Source organism: Gorilla gorilla, chromosome 13 (genome assembly GCF_029281585.2).
Source record: "Gorilla gorilla gorilla isolate KB3781 chromosome 13, NHGRI_mGorGor1-v2.1_pri, whole genome shotgun sequence".
Taxonomy (NCBI): Eukaryota; Metazoa; Chordata; class Mammalia; order Primates; family Hominidae; genus Gorilla; species Gorilla gorilla.
This window is the reverse complement of record NC_073237.2, coordinates 45848358-45866580: the sequence shown is the minus strand read 5'-3', so window position 1 is coordinate 45866580 and position 18223 is coordinate 45848358. Positions and strand designations below refer to the sequence as shown.

At 36.6% G+C, this 18223-nt stretch overlaps 1 protein-coding gene across 4 annotated transcripts in view; it reads left to right on the top strand.

The window, feature by feature from the left end:
- Window positions 1-18223, top strand: part of ADAMTSL1 (ADAMTS like 1) — a 443211-nt gene that overhangs the window by 112196 nt on the left and 312792 nt on the right. The window lies entirely within an intron of this gene.

Here is an 18223-nt window from a genome sequence, read left to right as displayed (position 1 = left end):
ACCATTTATTAATTGATGAACACTTAGGTTGATTATATATCTTGACTATTGTGAATAGTGCTGGAATAAACATGGGAATGCAGGTATCTCTTTGATGTAGTGATTTCCTTTCATTTGGATATATAACCAGCAGTGAGGTTGCTGGATCATATAGTAGTTCTAGTTTTAGTTTTTTGAGGATCCTCCATACTGTTTTCTATAATGAGTGTACTACTTCACATTCCCACCAACAGTGTGCAAGTGTTTCTCTTACTCTGCATCCTCACCAGCATTTGCTATTTTTGTCCTTTTAATAATAGCCACTCTGAGGCGAAATGATATATTATTGTGGTTTTGATTCGCATTTCCCTGATGATTTGTAATGTTGAGCATTTTTTTACATGCCTGTCAACTCTTTGTGTGTCTTCCTTCAACAAATATCTATTCAGGTCTTTTGTCCATTTTTTATCAGAAATTTTTTTTCTTTGCTATTGAGTTGAGCTCCTTATATACTCTGGTTATTAATTCCTTGCCAGACGGATAGTTTGCAAATCTTTTCTCCCATTCTGTAAGTTGGCTTTTCCCTTTTTAATTGTTTTCTTTGCTGTGCAGAAGTTTTTAGCTTAATGTAATCTATGTATCTGTTTTTGCTTTTGTTTTCTGTGCTTTTGAGATCTTATCCAAAAAATCTTTGCCCAGATCCTTGTTGTGGAGCATTTCCCTAATCTTTTCTTCTAGTAATTTTACAATTTCAAGTCTTACATTTAAGTCTTTAATCAATATTGGGTTAATTTTATATTTACTAAAAATGGGGATCTAATTTTATTCTTCTGCATATTGATATCCAGTTTTCCCAGAACCACTTATTGAAGAGACTATTCCTTCCCCAGTGCGTATTCTTGGGATCTTTGTTGAAAATGGGTTGGTTGTTGGTGCATGGATTTATTTCTGGGTTCTCTATTCTGTTCCATTGGTGTATCTGTCTGTTTTTATGCCAGTACCATGCTGTTGGGGTTACTATAGCTTTGTGCCATATATATACATATACATATATATATATATATATACACATTTTTTTTTTGAGACAGAGTCTCACTCTGTCACCCAGGCTGTAGTGTAGTGGTGCAATCTCGGATCACTGCAACCTCCACCTCCTTAGTAGCTTAGTAACCTCCCAAAGATCCAAAGATCTTGGGATCTTTGTTGAAAATGGGTTGGTTGTTGGTGCATGGATTTATTTCTGGGTTCTCTATTCTGTTCCATTGGTGTATCTGTCTGTTTTTATGCCAGTACCATGCTGTTGGGGTTACTATAGCTTTGTGCCATATATATACATATACATATATATATATATATACACACATTTTTTTTTTTGAGACAGAGTCTCACTCTGTCACCCAGGCTGTAGTGTAGTGGTGCAATCCCGGATCACTGCAACCTCCACCTCCTTAGTAGCTGGGATTACAGGTGTCCACTACCATGACTGGCTAATTTTTGTATTTTTAGTAGAGACGGGGTTTTGCCATGGTGGCCAGGCTGGTCTCAAACTCCTGACCTCAGGTGATCTGCCCACCTTGGCCTCCCAAAGTGCTGGGATTACAGGCATGAGTTGCCACACCTGGTCTTGTTAACAATATTAATTCTTCTAATCCATCAACATGGAATAGCTTTCCATTTTTTTGGTGGCCTCTTCAATTTCTGTCATCAATGTTTTAGTTTTACTTATACAGATCTCTCACTTCTTTGGTTAAATTTATTCTAAGTTATTTTTTCTTTAGTAGCTATTTTAAATGGGATTGCTTTCTTGATTTATTTTTCAAATTGATCACTGTTAATATATAAAAACACTACAGATTTTTGTATGTTGATTTTGCATCCTGCGATTTTATTAAATTTGTTCGCAAGTTATAAGAGTTTGGGGGGAAAATTCTGGGGTTTTTCTAACTATAAGATTATGTCATCTGCAAACAAGGATAATTTGACTTCTTCCTTTACAATTTAGATGCCCTTAATTTTTTTCTTTTGACTAATTGCTCTGGCTAAGATTTCCAGTACTGTTTAATAAAAGTCATGAAACTGAGCATCCTTGTCTCATTTCAGGTTTTAGTGGAAAGGCTTTCAGTTTTTTCTGTTCAGTATGTTAGTTGTGTGCTTGTCATTTATGACCTTTGTCACGCAGAGGTAATTTCCTTCTATACCCAATTTGTTGAGGGTTTTTGTCATCTACAGATGTTGAATTTTATGAAATGTCTTTTCAGCATCTATTGAAATGATCATATCATTTTCATTCTTGATTTTGTTCGTGTACTGTATCATGATTATTAATTTGTAAATGTTGATCATCCTTGCATCCCTGGAATTATTCCCACTTAATCATGGTGAATGGTCTTTTTAATGTATTGTTGAATTCTGTTTGCTCGTATTTTGTGGAGTATTTTTCCACATACGTTCATTAAGGAGCTTGGCCTGTAGTTTTCTTTTTGGTTATGTCTTTGTCTGGTTTTGGTATTAGGGTAATGTTGGCCTCATTGGTTAAGTTTGAAAGTTTTCTCTCCTCTTTGTTTTTTTAAATGTTTGGTAGAATTCAGCAGTGAAGTCATTGGGTCCTGGGTGTGACTTTGATGGAAGACCATTTATTACTTGTTTGATCTCTTTATTCATCATTGATCTGTTCAGTTTTCTGTTTTCTCCTGATATGTTGAATGTGTCAAGGAGTTTATCCATTTCTAGGTTTTCCAATTTATTGGCATATAATTGTTTATAATAGTCTAATGATCACTTATATTTCTATGGTGTCACCTGTAATGTTTCCTTTTTCATCTCTGATTTTAATTATTTGAGACTTCTCTATTTTTTTCTTTGTTAGCCTAATGGTTTGTTGATGTTGTTTATCTTTTCAAAAACTCAACTTTTCATTTTGTTGACCTTTTGTATTAGTTTTTAGTCTCAATTTCATTTATTTCTGCTCACATCTTCAGTATTTATTTTCTGCTACTAATTTAGGGTTTAGTTTGTTCTTTTTTTTCTAATTCCTTGAGATGCATCATTAAGTTGTTTATTTAGATTATTTATATTGGTTTGATATAAGCATTTATTGCTATAAATGTCCATCTTAGTATCACTCTTCCTGTATCCCATAGTTTTTGGTATGTTGTGCTTCCGTTTTCATGTTTTTCAAGAATTTTTAAGAATTCCTTCTTTATTTATTGACTCAGTAAGCATTCAGGAGCATATTTAATTTCCATGTATTTGTATAGTTTCCAAAGTTCATCTATATTTGTATAGTTTTGAAAGTTATTGACTTCTAGTTTTATTTCATTGTGGTCAAAAAAGATACTTGATATAATTTGAATAATTTTGAATTTTTTAAGATTCGTTGTGTGTCCTAATATATGGCTTATTCTGGAAAATGTTCCATGTGTTGATAGGAAAAGTATGTATTCTGTAGCAGTTGGATGAAATGTTCTGTAAATGTCTGTTACACCATTTGGTTTAGAATATAGTTTAACCCTGGTGCTTTTTTGTTAAATTTCTGTCTGGATGATCTGTCCATTGCTAAAAGTGGGGTGCCCTACTATTTTTGTATTGCCATCTATCTCTCCTTTTAGATCTGTTAAAATTTGCTTTGTATATTTGGATGTGCTAGTGTTGGGTGCATATATATATTTACTATTGTTACATCCTCTTGCTGAATTAACTCTTTTATCATTATATAATGACCTTTGTCTCTTTCTACAGTTTTTGACTTAAAGTCTCTTTTATATGATGTAAGTTGAGCTACTCCTGCTCTTTTTTGGTTTCTATTTGCATGGAATGTCTTTTCCCATCCCTTCACTTTCAGTTTGTGTGCCCTTATAGGTGAAGTGAGCTTCTTGTTTGCAGCATATAGTTGGGCCTTATTATTTATTCCATTCAGCCACTTTTTATCTTTTAATTGAAGAATTTGGCCCATTTACATTTAATGTTATTATCGATAAGTAAGAATTTCTTATTGCCATTTGGTTAGTTGTTTTCTTGTGATTTTGTAATCTCTCTCTTCCTTTTTTACTGTCTTTCTTTGTGCCTAAGTGATTTTTCTCTAATATTAGGTTGGTGCAAAAGTTATTGTGGTTTTTGACCATAAATTTTAAATCACTGTAACTAGGCTCAAACACATCTTTATTAATCAAAATAGGAGCCATTACAATCAATACATTTTGGCCAATGAGAAATAAGTTTGTTTATTCCTGTAGCATAAAAATTCATGCTTCAGGATTTGACTAACTCTTGGAAAGCATTTTCTGCATCCTGCTGGTTGTGGAGGCATTTTCCCTGCAAAAAGTTGTCGAGATGCTTGAAGAAGTGGTAATCAGTTGGCAAGAGTTCAGGTGAGTATGGCAGATGAGGCAAAACTTATACCCCAATTCATTGACTTTTGAAGTGTTGGTTGTGCAATATGCAGTCAGGCATTGTCATGAAGAAAAATTGGGCCCTTTCTGTTAACCAATGCTGGCTGCAGGTGTTGCAGTTTTCAGTGCATCTCATTGATTTGCTAAGCATACTTCTTTGAGATAATGGTTTCACCAGGATTCAGAAAGCTGTAGTGGATCAGATCGGCAGCAAAACACCAGACAGTGAGCATGACCTTTTTTTTTTGGTGCAAGTTTGGTTTTGGGGAGTGCTTTGGATCATCTCTTGGTCGAACCACTGAGCTGTTCTTCATTGCTTGTAATATAAAATCAATTTTTCATCACACGTCACAATCCAATCAAGAAATGGTTCCTTGTTGTTGCACAGAATAAGAGAAGATGACATTTCAAAATTAAGATATTTTTTCTGATCAGCTCATGAGGTACCCACTTATCAAGCTTTATCATCTTTCCAATTTGCTTCAAATGCTGAATGTCCACAGATTGGTTGACATTGAGTTATTCTGCAACTTCTCATGTAGTTGTAAGAGGATCAGCTTCGATGATTGCTCTCAATTTGTTGTTGTCAACTTTCGATGGCCGACCATTATGCTCCTCATCTTCAAGCCTCCTTGTCTCCTTTGCAAAACTTCTCAGTACCATGCTATTTTCGTTACTATTTCTCTGTAGTAAAATTTGAAGTCAGATAATGTGATTCCTCAGTTTTGTTCTTTTTGCTCAGGATAGCTTTGGCTATTCTGGGTCTTTTGTGGTTCCATGTAAATTTTACGATTGTTTTTTCTATTTCTGTGAAGAATGTCATTGGTATTTTGACAGATATTGCAATGAATCTGTAGATTGCTTTGAATAGTATAGACATTTTAACAATATTGATTCTTCCAATCCATGAACATGGAATCTTTTTTCATTTTTTGGTGTACTGTTCAGTTTCTTTCATCAGTGTTTTACAGTTTTCATCATAGAGATATTTCACTTCTTTGATTAATACCTAGGTATTTTATTTTATTTGTAGCTATTGTAAATGAGATTACTTTCTTGATATCTTTTTCAGATTGTTCATTTTTGGCATATAGAAATGCTGCTGATTTTTATACATTAATTTTGTATCTGGTAACTTTGCTGAATTTGTTTAACAGTTCTAATAGTTTTCTTGTGGGTCTTTAGGTTTTTCCAAATATAAGATTATGTAATCTGCAAACAAGGATAATTTGACTTCTTCCTTTCCAATTTGGAAACACTTTATTTCTTGCAGCAGTTTGATTTCTCTAGCTAGGACTTCCAGTAGTATGTTAAATAACATGTTGGAAGTGGACATCCTTGCTGTGTTTCATACCTTAAAGGAAAGCTTTCAGTTTTTCCCCATTCAATTTTATTTGTCTTTTCTAAGAAACTATTTTTTGTTTCCTTGATCTTTTATATTGTTTCCTCATTTCAATTTCATTTATTTCTGCTCTGATCTTTATTTTTTTACATCTGCTAATTTGTGTTTGGTTTGCTCTTATTTTTCTAGTTCTTTAAGATGTACTGTTAAATTGTTTATTTGAAATTTTTCCTCTTTTTTGATGTAGGTGCTTATAGGTATAAACTTCCCTCTTAGTACTGCTTATACTGTATCCCATGTATTTTGTTATGTCATGTTTTCATTATCTATAATTTGTTTCAAGAGGTTTTTCAGTTTTCTTCTTAACGTATTCATTCACCCACTGGTCATTCAGGAGCATATTGTTTAACTTCCATGTGTTTGTATAGTTTCCAAAATTCCTCTTGTTATTAATTTCTAGTTTTATTCCATTGTGGTCAGAGAAGATGCTTAATATTATTTCAGGTTTTTTTTAATGTTATGAGATTTGTTTTGTTACCTAACATATGGGCTATCCTTGAGAATGATCCATGTGCTAAGGAAATTATGTGTATTCTGCAGCCACTGAATGAAATGTTCTATAAATATCTATTAGATCCATTTTGTCTTTAGTACAGATTAAGTCTAGTGTTTCTTTGTAGATTTTCTTTTTGCCATTTCTTGTAGATGGTTTTGTTTGGTAATGATAAATTTCCTCTGTGTTTTTTGTTTTTTTTGTTGTTTTGAGTTTTGAGGGTTGTCCTTTTGGTTTATTTTTAGTCTGGAAAAGTCTTTAGTTCTCCTTCATTTCTGAAGGATATTTTTACAGGGTACAATCTTTTTGTTGACTTTTTTTTTCCTTCAGCGTTCTGAGCATATTGTCCCACTCCTTCCTGGCCTGTAGGGTTTCTAAGAAGTCTCCTTCCAGTTGTATTGGATCTCCTTTATAAGTTATTTACTTCTTTTCTCTTTCTGCTTTCAGGATTCTTTTCTTTTACCTTTGTGAATTTGATTGTATCTGATTGGTGACTTTTGACTTTCCTGTATCTGGATACTTATAACTGTCTTCAGATTTGGACATTTTTCTGTTACTACTTTTTTGAATATTGTCTCTACACCTTTCTTTCTCAGTTCCCTCTTTAACACCAGTAACTCAAATATTTGCTTTTTGATGTCCTGTAGATCCCATAAACTTTGTTCATTCCTTTTCATTCTTTCTTTTCTGACTGTATGTTTTCAAAGAGTCTGTCTTCAAGTGCACTGATTGTTTCTTCTGTTTGATTAATCTAGCTGTTTATGCTCTCTCTTACATTTTTCACTTTATTCATTGTATGTTTCAGCTCCAAGGTTGATTTTTAAAAATTATTTTAATTTCTCTATTTAATTTCTCGGATAAATTTTTGAATGCACTCTCTGTCTCTTGAATTTCACTGATCATCCTTAAAACAGCTATTTTGAGTTATTAGTCTGAGAGGTCACACCTCTCCATCCCTTTAGGGTTGATCTCTGGCGTCTTGTCTGTTTGGTACAGCCATATTTTCCTGAACGTTCTTGATGCTTGTGAAAGAGCAACAATGTCTGTGCATTGAGGAATTAGGTAATTATTTTAGTCTTCAAAGGGTGGTTTTCTTTGTGCTTGTCCTTCTTCAGAGGGCCTTCCAGGGATTCTAAGCTGACTGACTATGGTGTTCCCTGAGTCATTCACAGGTGAAGATGTCTCAGCACTAGAGGATATTCCAAGCCCTATCTTGCCCACAAGTCTCACAAATGCTCAGAGGTTGATGTGGCCATCTGTCCCAGATGGATCTGGGGAAGATCCAAGGAGAGTAATAGGGCTATGTGGGAATGCTGGCCAAGGAACTGAGTGCAGAAAGACTGTCCTTTTGGCCCAAGAGAGGGATCCCTGCCTGTAGGCCTCTGCCCAGGTAGGATGGGTCCCTTACTGCAGTGAAAGGGGCTGGAGTTGAGATTGAGCATTTGGGGATCTTCTGTGAGAAGGAGGCTCGTGGTCTGTCTTATTGGATCAGATGGACATGCATCACCCAGCAGGTCCCTGCACAGACGGGAGAGTTCCTCAACTGCAGCAGGAGAGGCTGGAGCTGAGACTGGGCCCCCTTGAGATCTGCTATGGGATAGAGGCTGGAGAGCCTGGTCTTAGCTCAGAAAAGTAAGTTCCTGCACAGGTAGGATGGTTCTCCTACTGCAGTGAAAGGGCCAGGGCTGAGACTGGACTTCCTGGAATCTGCTGTGGGACAGAAGTAGATGAGCCTGTCAGGGAGGCTCAGACTGCCAGGCTTGACATATGGACAAGTCTCCCTCTAAGCTGGGATCTTAGCTGAGGAAGGCTGGAATAGTGCCCCAGGGCAAATTTCGGGTCCACTGCCAAGACCAATGTCAGCAAGCTGATGAGCCTTTCTACCAAGGCAGTAGTGTACACAGTTCTTTCTGGACCCCTTGGCAGATGATTTTGGTTGTAGGCTTAAGGCCAAATGGGGCTGTAGCCAAGCCCCTTCAGGGACTGGGCTCTTTCTGGGCTTGAACCCAGAAGCAAGTTTGGCAGAGCAGATCTGTCAGCTGGGTATTGGTCTGCACTCTCAAAATGACCCTCTAGGTCATGGGCTCTGCTAGGCTTTCACAGACTCCTATCTGAATTCCAAGGCTCAAACAGAGAGACTTTTTACTGTGGATAGGTACAGAATTGTTGTTGTGGGGGAATATGAGCAGGTTACCTCCTATTCTGCTATCTTGGTGACATCATCCCCACAGAAGACAGTTTTGAAACTGAAAGGGAATTTGAAATTTTGTAGTTTAATATTTCCATTTACATTTAAGATATCTGAAGGCTAAGTGGGTTCAATCAATTTTTAAAAAAGGTCTGCCATGTGGGCCTGAATTAGGTTCAATGGGGACATGAACGTGTTATACCATCCTGTCTTTAAGAAGCTTATAATTGTGTAGTGATGAGATTCAAACAAAAATAACTATAATCAACAGTACGTGGTATGGGCTTTAATTTTGTATTCAATCAGATACAAATTTGAAGTCCATCTTCTGATCTTACTATCTGTGTGATCATGGACTAATTTACTAGGTTCTTTTAGCTTCAATTTTTTCATCTGTACAAACAGAGGTAACAATATCTAATTTTAATGAAAGCCAATATTTATTTATTTATTGGGCACTGAGCACTGACATGGTGCCTCAGCCTCCTGAGTAGCTGGGATTACAGGTGCGCACCACCACGCCTGTAAGACACTGTGCTATGTAAGCATATGCCAGGCACTGTGCTATGTGAACATTTCACATATGTTACCACCTTTAATCCTTGTGTGAACCTATGTGAGGTGATATTGTTACAATTTTATAGGGGAGGAAAATGAGGTTATGAGAGATTTAGTATTGTTGATTTATTCATTCAACAGATTTTTATTGAGCATCTACTAATGCTAGACATTATGCTAAAATACCAGAAATGCAACTATGAGTACAGGATGCAATGGGAACATACAGAAGAAGTGAAACACTGTAATTCAGCTTTGAAGACGTAGACAAGGCTCTAAGGTCCAGCTCTAGGGTCACTTTCTTTCTCAGGAACTCATGTAAGTCCTTCAGCAAAACTCCTAGGGGAATTAATATTCATTTTCTTCTCTTAGCACCTGTTTCCTTCTTCTTTCTTTTGTCTTATATTAAATTTCATGACCATATAGCCAATTAGATTGAGAACTTCTTACTAGGAGAGACCACATATTACTCATCTTTAGTTTCTTTATATTATGTTGCTCAATATGACTGCCGCAGCATGGACGGAGCAACGAGTCAATAAATCTCTCTGTTGGCTATTTTTGTCTCTTGATGACCAAGCCCTCCCTAAAGCACATAAATTATTCATCTTAAATGTCTTTTTTATCTTTTAATATATTTGTGCCTTGTTCTCATTTTCTTCAGGCTGTGAAACAGAGCCTGTTGATGTGAACTAAATTTTGTTGTATTCTAGGCTAGGAGTAATTTGGAATTTGGGATCTGCTGCCATCTACTCCTTATTTACCATGGCTTAGGATTAAATTGGATAATCTTCAGTCATATTTCTAATTATTTCAACTCTCTCTATTATTAATATGCTTATCAAGTTGTTGACCCTAAAATACTAGTCTTTCCAAAACTTGAAGTACAAGGTTTAAAAGTATATTAAAAATTTGAAAGATTTGAAACCTTGTCCTTGGCTTTTTGTTTATTTAAGTCAAATTAAAAATAGGCAAAGTAGAATTCAGGAAGCCTTTTTGAGATTGGGTGTCTTATGACACTTCATGTAATTATTTAAAAAATGTTAAAAATCAAATTCAAATGTGAAAGACAGTTAGTAATTATACATTGGCTAACTGGCATACTTCCAAGGAAATATCAAGTGAGGAAAGGGATGATTTTTTTTAATGTTGTAGCTACTTTAATTGTAAAGATCCTTAATAAAAAAAATTTAAAGCATCAAGTACCTTCCAGATTTTGAGCCTTTGAACATAATTGTACCCAAGATTTAGCACATTCATGGTTGCCAAAGACTCCCTTGGAACAGTCCTAATAAGGGCTGCTTTCCAGAGTCAGGAAAATACACCCAGGCCCTAAAATTAGTATAATAAACCCCACCTGTCATCTCTATTGCCTCTTTGGTTAGACTGCCCTGAGGAGCCCAAATCAAGAAGGAACAAAGTGTTTTTGATGTGGACTGACCGCTTGTGATCCAAGAGAACACTTAAGAATCTGAGAAATCTAGGGAGAATGGCAAGCAATGATCTGTGTGGTTAACAGAACAACAAGGCCAAGACAAATTCAGAGACCTTGGGGATATTTTGAACCTCTCTACAAAGCTAATCGCAAATCAGTACCTTTGATAGGGACCATGGAGAAATTATCAGCTGAATCTCCTTATTTTGTTTTATTTTATTTTATATGAAACATAAAATATGACCAGCATCAAGGGCAGGATGTGACTTGTCCGAAGTCTCTCAACTAGCAAGTGGCAAAGCCAGAAACACTGAAACCCGGGTCTTCTGGCTCCAAGTCCACTGCTCTTTAATCTGAATGAAGTGAGAATGCTTTTTATGTGTGTTTTTAAGAACCTTTAAACAAAAAATTTAAAGTACTTTATTTGGATTATTTATTCATTTTTGTCCGTCTCTTTTTATTTGGATTATTCATTTTTGTTTGTCTCTTTCACCATTACTAAGTGCACTTCAGTCCCTGTGATAAATTTCCCTCCCTTGTGGCCAGATGATCACAGGAACATTCCATTTACTTAAAAGTAGTTGTATTATTTAAAAAAAAAAAAATCAAGTGGGAAACTTCACCAACAATGCAACATTCCAAAAACATAATGCTCATCATTTCCACTCCTGTAGAAATGCCGAGTGCAAACCCACTGCACCTGCACACCATAGTGATCTCAGGGTGGCCAAGAGCTGGTGGCTGACTAGTCCTGTGTGAGCATGGGTTTATAAATGCACTTGAGTACCAGTTTAGTTTCTTTGCCATCAGCATTACAAGTGATTTAAGTAATAGATATTTCAGAGGAAGGGACGGGGTGGGTTGGGGAGGAAAGCTTGAGAAGAAGCAGCCAAAGTCACACTCAAATGAAAGAATATACCCAGTGTTTTGTTTTCCCAAGTTTGTGACTATACTTCATACTGTCCTGTCTGCCCCAAGGGTTCTCATGGTGGGGGAGGATTTCTGTCTCCTCCTTACTCCTGAGGGTGGCTGTCAACTTCTGAGGCAGAAATCTCAGTATTAGGGTTGATTGACAGAGTTATTAATTTGTTAATAATTAACAACAAATTTATTAATTTGTTGATGCACCCATCCATGCAATAGTCTTTTATTGAGCCACATGATATAATGTCCGTTCAGCAGTTTCCACTCTTGGCTTTTTTATTTGACACAAGTTAGGGATGAAAGGATTTGTTTTTTGAATAGGGTAACAAGGATTTGCTTTGCTTGGGTAAAAATACAATTTGGCTTGTTAAAGAGGCAAAGGCACACTTAGTGGTGAAGCAAGTCCAGCTCTCCTGGCACCTGTCTTTTCCTTTCTGAAGGTGTGCCTTGGGACAGGCATGGGCCTCAATTATTGAACGGGTGGGTGCTTAGGAGGAGGTAGGATCATCTTGTCAGTTTAGAGGAGCACTGAGTCTCCTCATGCATGGGTTTCTATTTTTTAATCTGGAGAAATATTTTTATGCTCACTTAAAACATGCTCTCTTAGGCAGTGGGTAGGAAGAATGGTTTTGTCAAGGCTATTTGGGTTTAGCCTCCCATTTTCCCAGTAGTAGTCTCCAAGTTTCTCCCTATAATTCAAAGTATCATTTTTTAGTTTTCTCCCTGAGTTTCGTGGCTCTAAAGCAGAAGTTGCAAACTAGCAATGCTCCAGCCAGATGCAGCCTACGGATAACTTCTGTTCTGCACCCATCATGGGCTTCTGTAAAAATTTGAATTAGTTGCCAGTATTTGAATATAATTAAATTATATTTATATAATTTATTTATAAATATAATATTTCCAGTAAAAATCTGGATTCAAAACAGATTTTTAATCCTTTAAAAATCAGATCTGGCTGGGTGCGGTGGCTCACGCCTGTAATCCCAGCACTTTGGGAGGCCGAGGCGGGCAGATCAGAAGGTCAGGAAATCGAGATCATCCTGGCTAACATGGTGAAACCTCGTCTCTACTAAAAATACAAAAAAAAAAAATTCGGATCTGCAGCATTTGGTCTGTACTCCAATACAGCAAACATCTGATTGAGCTGAAATGACACTGCTGCCTTGAGATGCTGCATACTCTTTGGGGCCTCTTTCACTCACTGCACAGCCTGGACCTGTAGCTATCTGCTTCTCTGATGCTTCCCCAAAGGCTATATAGGCTAGGTATTTCTAAGGGGAAGGAGAAAGAACTATTGTTATCATGATGGTAATGGTAAGAATAGAAAAACAATCCTCATATATTAAGCTTTAACCATGCCAGACACTCCCAAGTACTTAACACGCTATTTAAACCTCAAAGAACCCCATCTACTGCCCAAAAAGTCTAGTTTTCTTGCCCAAGATCATATAACTTGTGAGTGACTGAATTAGGATTTGAACTCAGATCTGTCTGACCCTATAGCCTGTGCTTTTTATTTTACTGTACTGATTCATAGAATTATACTTCCCTCCTAGACAACCCTCCCTGAATTTTAAGCACCTGAGAATCTACGACTGGATACCAAGAATTGGGGTCCCTACTTGCCACTGATTTTTGGGTTTCTATGAGAAACAGTAGAAAAGAGAAGTTCTGGTTATCACTTGTGGGGCTCCTTCTGCTTTCATCTTATCTAGCTCAGGATCAGCTCTGGGTGCTAAGGCACACAACCATTCTTCTGCGTAAAAGGATCTCTTTGGAAACTTTTTCTACTAAATCAATTTGATGCCACATTAAAGGCTTTAAAAAGAACATTTGAGGTAAAGAGCAACTACTCAAATTTTTAAAATCTAAAGAAACAAAAATATAAACTCTTAGCCTGTACCTATGGTTGTTTCAAAAGAAAAAGAATAAATTTCTCATTCTTGGAACTATATATCTCATTTGCATTATTTTTCTTTCTTCCTGTTGATTCCAACCCCCACATCATCTTTAAAGCCTACTGCTTTTCAAATCCAGAGTATTGTCAATTTCCTATTGGTTTCCTTCAGCATTATTCTCCTTCACTTGTGTTTCTTTTCTTTCTGATTTCTCAAAACCTTAAACTAACTCTCTCAGTTTTCTCTATCTCCTTTTGAAAACTCTGGGAATACATTTCCTAATAAAGTTTCCTTCTGTATACTCAGCTCTAGAATAGGACAATAAGTGCCCTTCCTGGTGAAATACATATACTCTATTTTAGGATTATTTTGGTTACAAGCAATAGAAATTTAGTCTGCTCAACCTAAGCTCAAAAGGATGAATCATTGAAAGGATAAAGATTAATGACAAGAACATCAACTATGTATTTAGCAAAATAAGTATTGGGCAACTAGAACCAAACAGAAAGCTCAAAGGCCAGGCCTCAAGAAGCACAGGTGCCAGGGCAACTTTGAGGTCCTCAGCTACAGGTGTGCACAGATCTGGCAAAAAATAACTTAGCTCTAATCATATTCTGACTCTTTCTGTCTCCAACCAATTTTCAAATTCCCAGGGAAGAGAATCTGGCCTAGTCTAAGTGTCTCTATTACTGAATTAATTAGCCATGGCCAGGGGATGGATTGACTAACACAGTCATGGCCACTGGGGATTTCCTAGGGATGCTATAAGTGACCATGGGCATAGTGCCAGTTCTGTAATTATTTTTGTATATTTATTTCTAAATTAGGGATTTGGTCTATATGAAAGGTGATTTTATTAAATATGTGTAGCATATATTATACATTATAAATAATGTATAGTATAATGTAGCACATATATACACATTTATATATTACATTATACATTATATATTATAATATACATTATATATAGATGTAATGTAGCATATATATACATTTCCATATATATTATATATATAATATATATTGAAGTACATAGCTTCTGATGTATAGTAAAATAATTTGACAGAAGATTCTTAGAACTTTTAAAAATCTGACATTTTTATTGGTTAGAGATTCAGTCTGAGAAATATCTCATATCTTTTCCTATAATAGGAAATAATTTATTAAGGCAATAGTTTTGTAAATCTCATTAAAGTTTTACCATCTTCATGATCGTTAGCAATTGTAGCAGGGTAATGCAGTACAGGCTTCTGCATAAGAAATGTCTTCCTAGTTAGTGAATGGATGTGATTTCACTACTGCCTACTGCCTATGAGAAGGTAGTCATATCTTGAGTCATTCTTCTGCTGCCTTTACAATGAATTGCATCTTTTATGCTTTGGTGGATGTATTTGTTAGGCTGGGAGTGCTCAGAAGTTGATAATGATAGACAAGCCATGGAAAACTTCTGTCTTGGTTCATACTAAAATCTTTTTGCACTAGGACAAAACGAAACTTCTGCTGCAAACATGAGCCTCCTCTCTTCTTTAGCCAAAAGTTCACCAGGGTTCAAACAATTTCTTAATGGATTCCAGCAAGATTTTGTGGGGCCATAAGAAATAAGTTTCTGGTTTGCAACCTAGAGGAATGTGTCTTGCACAGTACCAGCACTGGAATCAGGACCCACCTGGATTCAAGCCCCAGACTGGACTTCTAATCTGGTTCTGATTTCGGGGAGACTTGGCAGCCTGCCTTTATTGTTCCAGGGTATTGCTGCCATTCTTTAATTCAGAGCTCACATCTCACCTCCTCCATCAATCCTTCCCAGGCTGGTGAGAAATCAGCCCCATCTGTACCCCAAATCGAGTACAAGGTCCTTTTATTCTCCCTCTCAAACAAATCTGTCAGACACAGTCACTTCTCAGTTGTCCATACTGATAAAGGAATACATTTCTGTAGGTAATCTATGATATCTAGTCTATGGAGACTTTTTCTTCCCTGTAGAAAGGTATCTGACACATGGAGTTAAGTAGGTCAGACAATGAGGACTGGCAACACTGGAATGCCCACTGAAGGGACTGTGTTTGTGTGGGTGAGTTTTCTCTGAATTTTTGATACTTACTTTCTAAATACTCCCATTTTTCTTCCTTAGATCAATAGGCAACTTCTAAGAGGTAAAAAATGAGGTAAATATTTTTACGTAAAATGAGAGCTAAGTTTCTGACTTTAGAAGAACATCAGAAAATAATATTTTAAAACACCGACTAACATCCACTTACTTTTGTTCTTCTTCAACTCCTATGGTTGGATTTGTTGTTGTAATCATTAATAGTAATGGTAGGTGTTCCATGATTAAACTCTGAGAGCTTTCTATTCCTTCGTTGAATCCTTATAACAACTCTTGGAGGTATGATTGGTACCATTTTACAGGTGAAGAAACCAAGGCCTGGAAAGATGAGGTGACATGGAAAAAGTTATGCAGCTAATAAATAGCAGAACTTAGATTCAGATTTAGATCCATCTGTCTCCAAAGCTATATGCTATGCTATGCTATGCTATGCTATGCTATGCTATGCTATGCTATGCTATGCTATGCTATGCTATACTGTGCTATACTGTGCTATGCAGTATGGTTGGGTCCATATATGTCTTGCTCAGTAGAAGAACAGTGAGTGCAAACACATGGAGTTTTGTCCACATCTAGTTAGAAAGAGGCCATAGGACCAGCTGGTATTTAGGGCAGAGGCATCATTCCATACCTCCTCAACAACCAACCACATAGCAGATGTTTACTTTTATTTGTTTCTATAATGACACAGCTCTATGTATTCCTTGTATTAGTTGCTTCCGTGTCTGTTGCTTTTCTACCTCCTATTCTTTTTTTATTATAGTAAAATGTAACATAGATTTTACCATTTTAACCCTTTTAAGTGTATAGTTCAGGGACATTAAATACATTCACGTTGTTGTGCCATCTCCAGGACTTTTTCATTTTCCCAAATTGACACTCTATGCCTATTAACCAATAACTCCCTGTTAGAAATATCAAAATTGTTAGAAATAGATAATTGGTGCCACAAAGAAAAGACAGTACGGAGACAAAAGATCTCTCAGCAAGGCAATCTTTACTTTCTGCAGAAAGGGTGCTCAGTCGCAGATGGAACAATGGCGAGAGCACACCTGAACAAAGGAAAAGCAGACATATTTATCCCTACGCATTTGGGTTGTCCTTACTGCTGTGTCCTGCATCCATTGGCTGGAGCTGGACCTCATATTCTTAAACTGACACCCAATTTGCTAACAGCCTAAAACTTTCCTAAATAGGTAAGTGCAAGGAAGAACAAAGAATTTGCTTACAAAAGGTTTAAGGAAGCAATAACATTTCCAAATAAGGAAGGGGCATAGGCTGCAAGCTGGAACGTGCCTGTGAGCATGTCCAACGATTACATAGGGTAGGGCTTAACAAAGAGTTATTAGCACAAAGCAAGGAAGCTTGAGGAAAGTTAGTCTTTAAAAGAAACTATTATTTCTAACAGTTAACAAGAAGGAAAACTTTGAAGAGGAAACTTTCACTTTCTATGCTCCCCATTTTCCCCTCTTCCTAACCCCCAGTAATCACCATCTATTTTCTTTCTCTATGAATTTGACTATTTGGGGTGCCTAGTATAATGAAATCATATAATATTTGTCCTTTTTTTGTCTGGTTCATTTTACTTAACCTAAGGTCTTCAAGGTTCTTCTATGTCATAGCATGTCATAATTACATTCCTTTTTAGAGCTGAATAATATTTTGTTGTATGAATACACAACATTTTATCCATTTGGCATCTATGGACACTTGGGTTGTTTCCCCCTTTTGGCTATTGTGAATTATGCTGCTGTGAACATAGGCACACAAGTGTATGTTCAAGTCCTTGTCTGCAATTCTTTTAGGTAGATAGGCACAAAAGTAGCATTACAGAATCATGTGGTAATTGCATGTTTAATTTTTTTAGGAACAGCCATACTGTTTTCTGCAGGGCTGCACCATTTTACATTCCCACCAGTTCTGCCTCCTACTCATGCCTACTCTTAGTTTATGAAGCCCTCTAGAGCATAGCTGCTGCAACTTTTGAGTCTTTTACGCTTTAACAGCTAGGACAATACCATTCCCATAAAGAGTGTTGATTAAAAGACATGCTCATTGTAGTGGAGATCATGATACTAAAATTACTTCAGCTTCTCCAGGAGATTTACAAATGTTCGGCCATGGAACTCCTCTCATTTGTATTCTTCCCTACCTTTTTTCCCTCTTCTGCTCCCAAGCTCAGAAAATAACCATGAAAATAGTGAGATGCCTCTCAGCAGGAAAAAAATAAAAGTGTAACTGTGCCTCTTTGCATACCAATGGGGTATTTCAGAGAGTGGCAACCTGTTTATCTATGCAGTTGTTGATTTATGATTGCCAGTACATGTTTGGCAGGCTGAATCCACATCTGCAATTTAAATGACTACTTACAAAATGAGCCTTTTTTCCCTAATATCCAATTAGGACCAAGGGCTGGCATTGTAGATGAAAAAGCGGTTATGTTGAAAACAGTTCTAATCCCAATTGCAAAAGAAGTTATCACTGGTGGAACTATCAGAAAAACACTTGCTTCAGGCATGCAATCTTGACAGTCTACACATTTTAAGGCAAGAGCATGTTTGTACTCAGCAATGGGTTCTGCACTCCACCTTGGGAAAGAAGAACAGAAAAGACAGCCTGCTTTTCTGAGGCCCAGAGACAGCATCAGGCCTCAGATGAGTTTCCCACGTAACTATTCCTATATCCCTCATTTTGTAACTGCATCACCCCGGTACTATAATCTTGAACATTTTTGGTGCTAAAGCTGCCAATTTTCCTGATTTTGTGTAATTTTTTGAGGTTCACAAATAGAAACAAGTGTACGAATATTCTATTCACATGCTTTCTAAATGTTTTTATTTTACCTTTG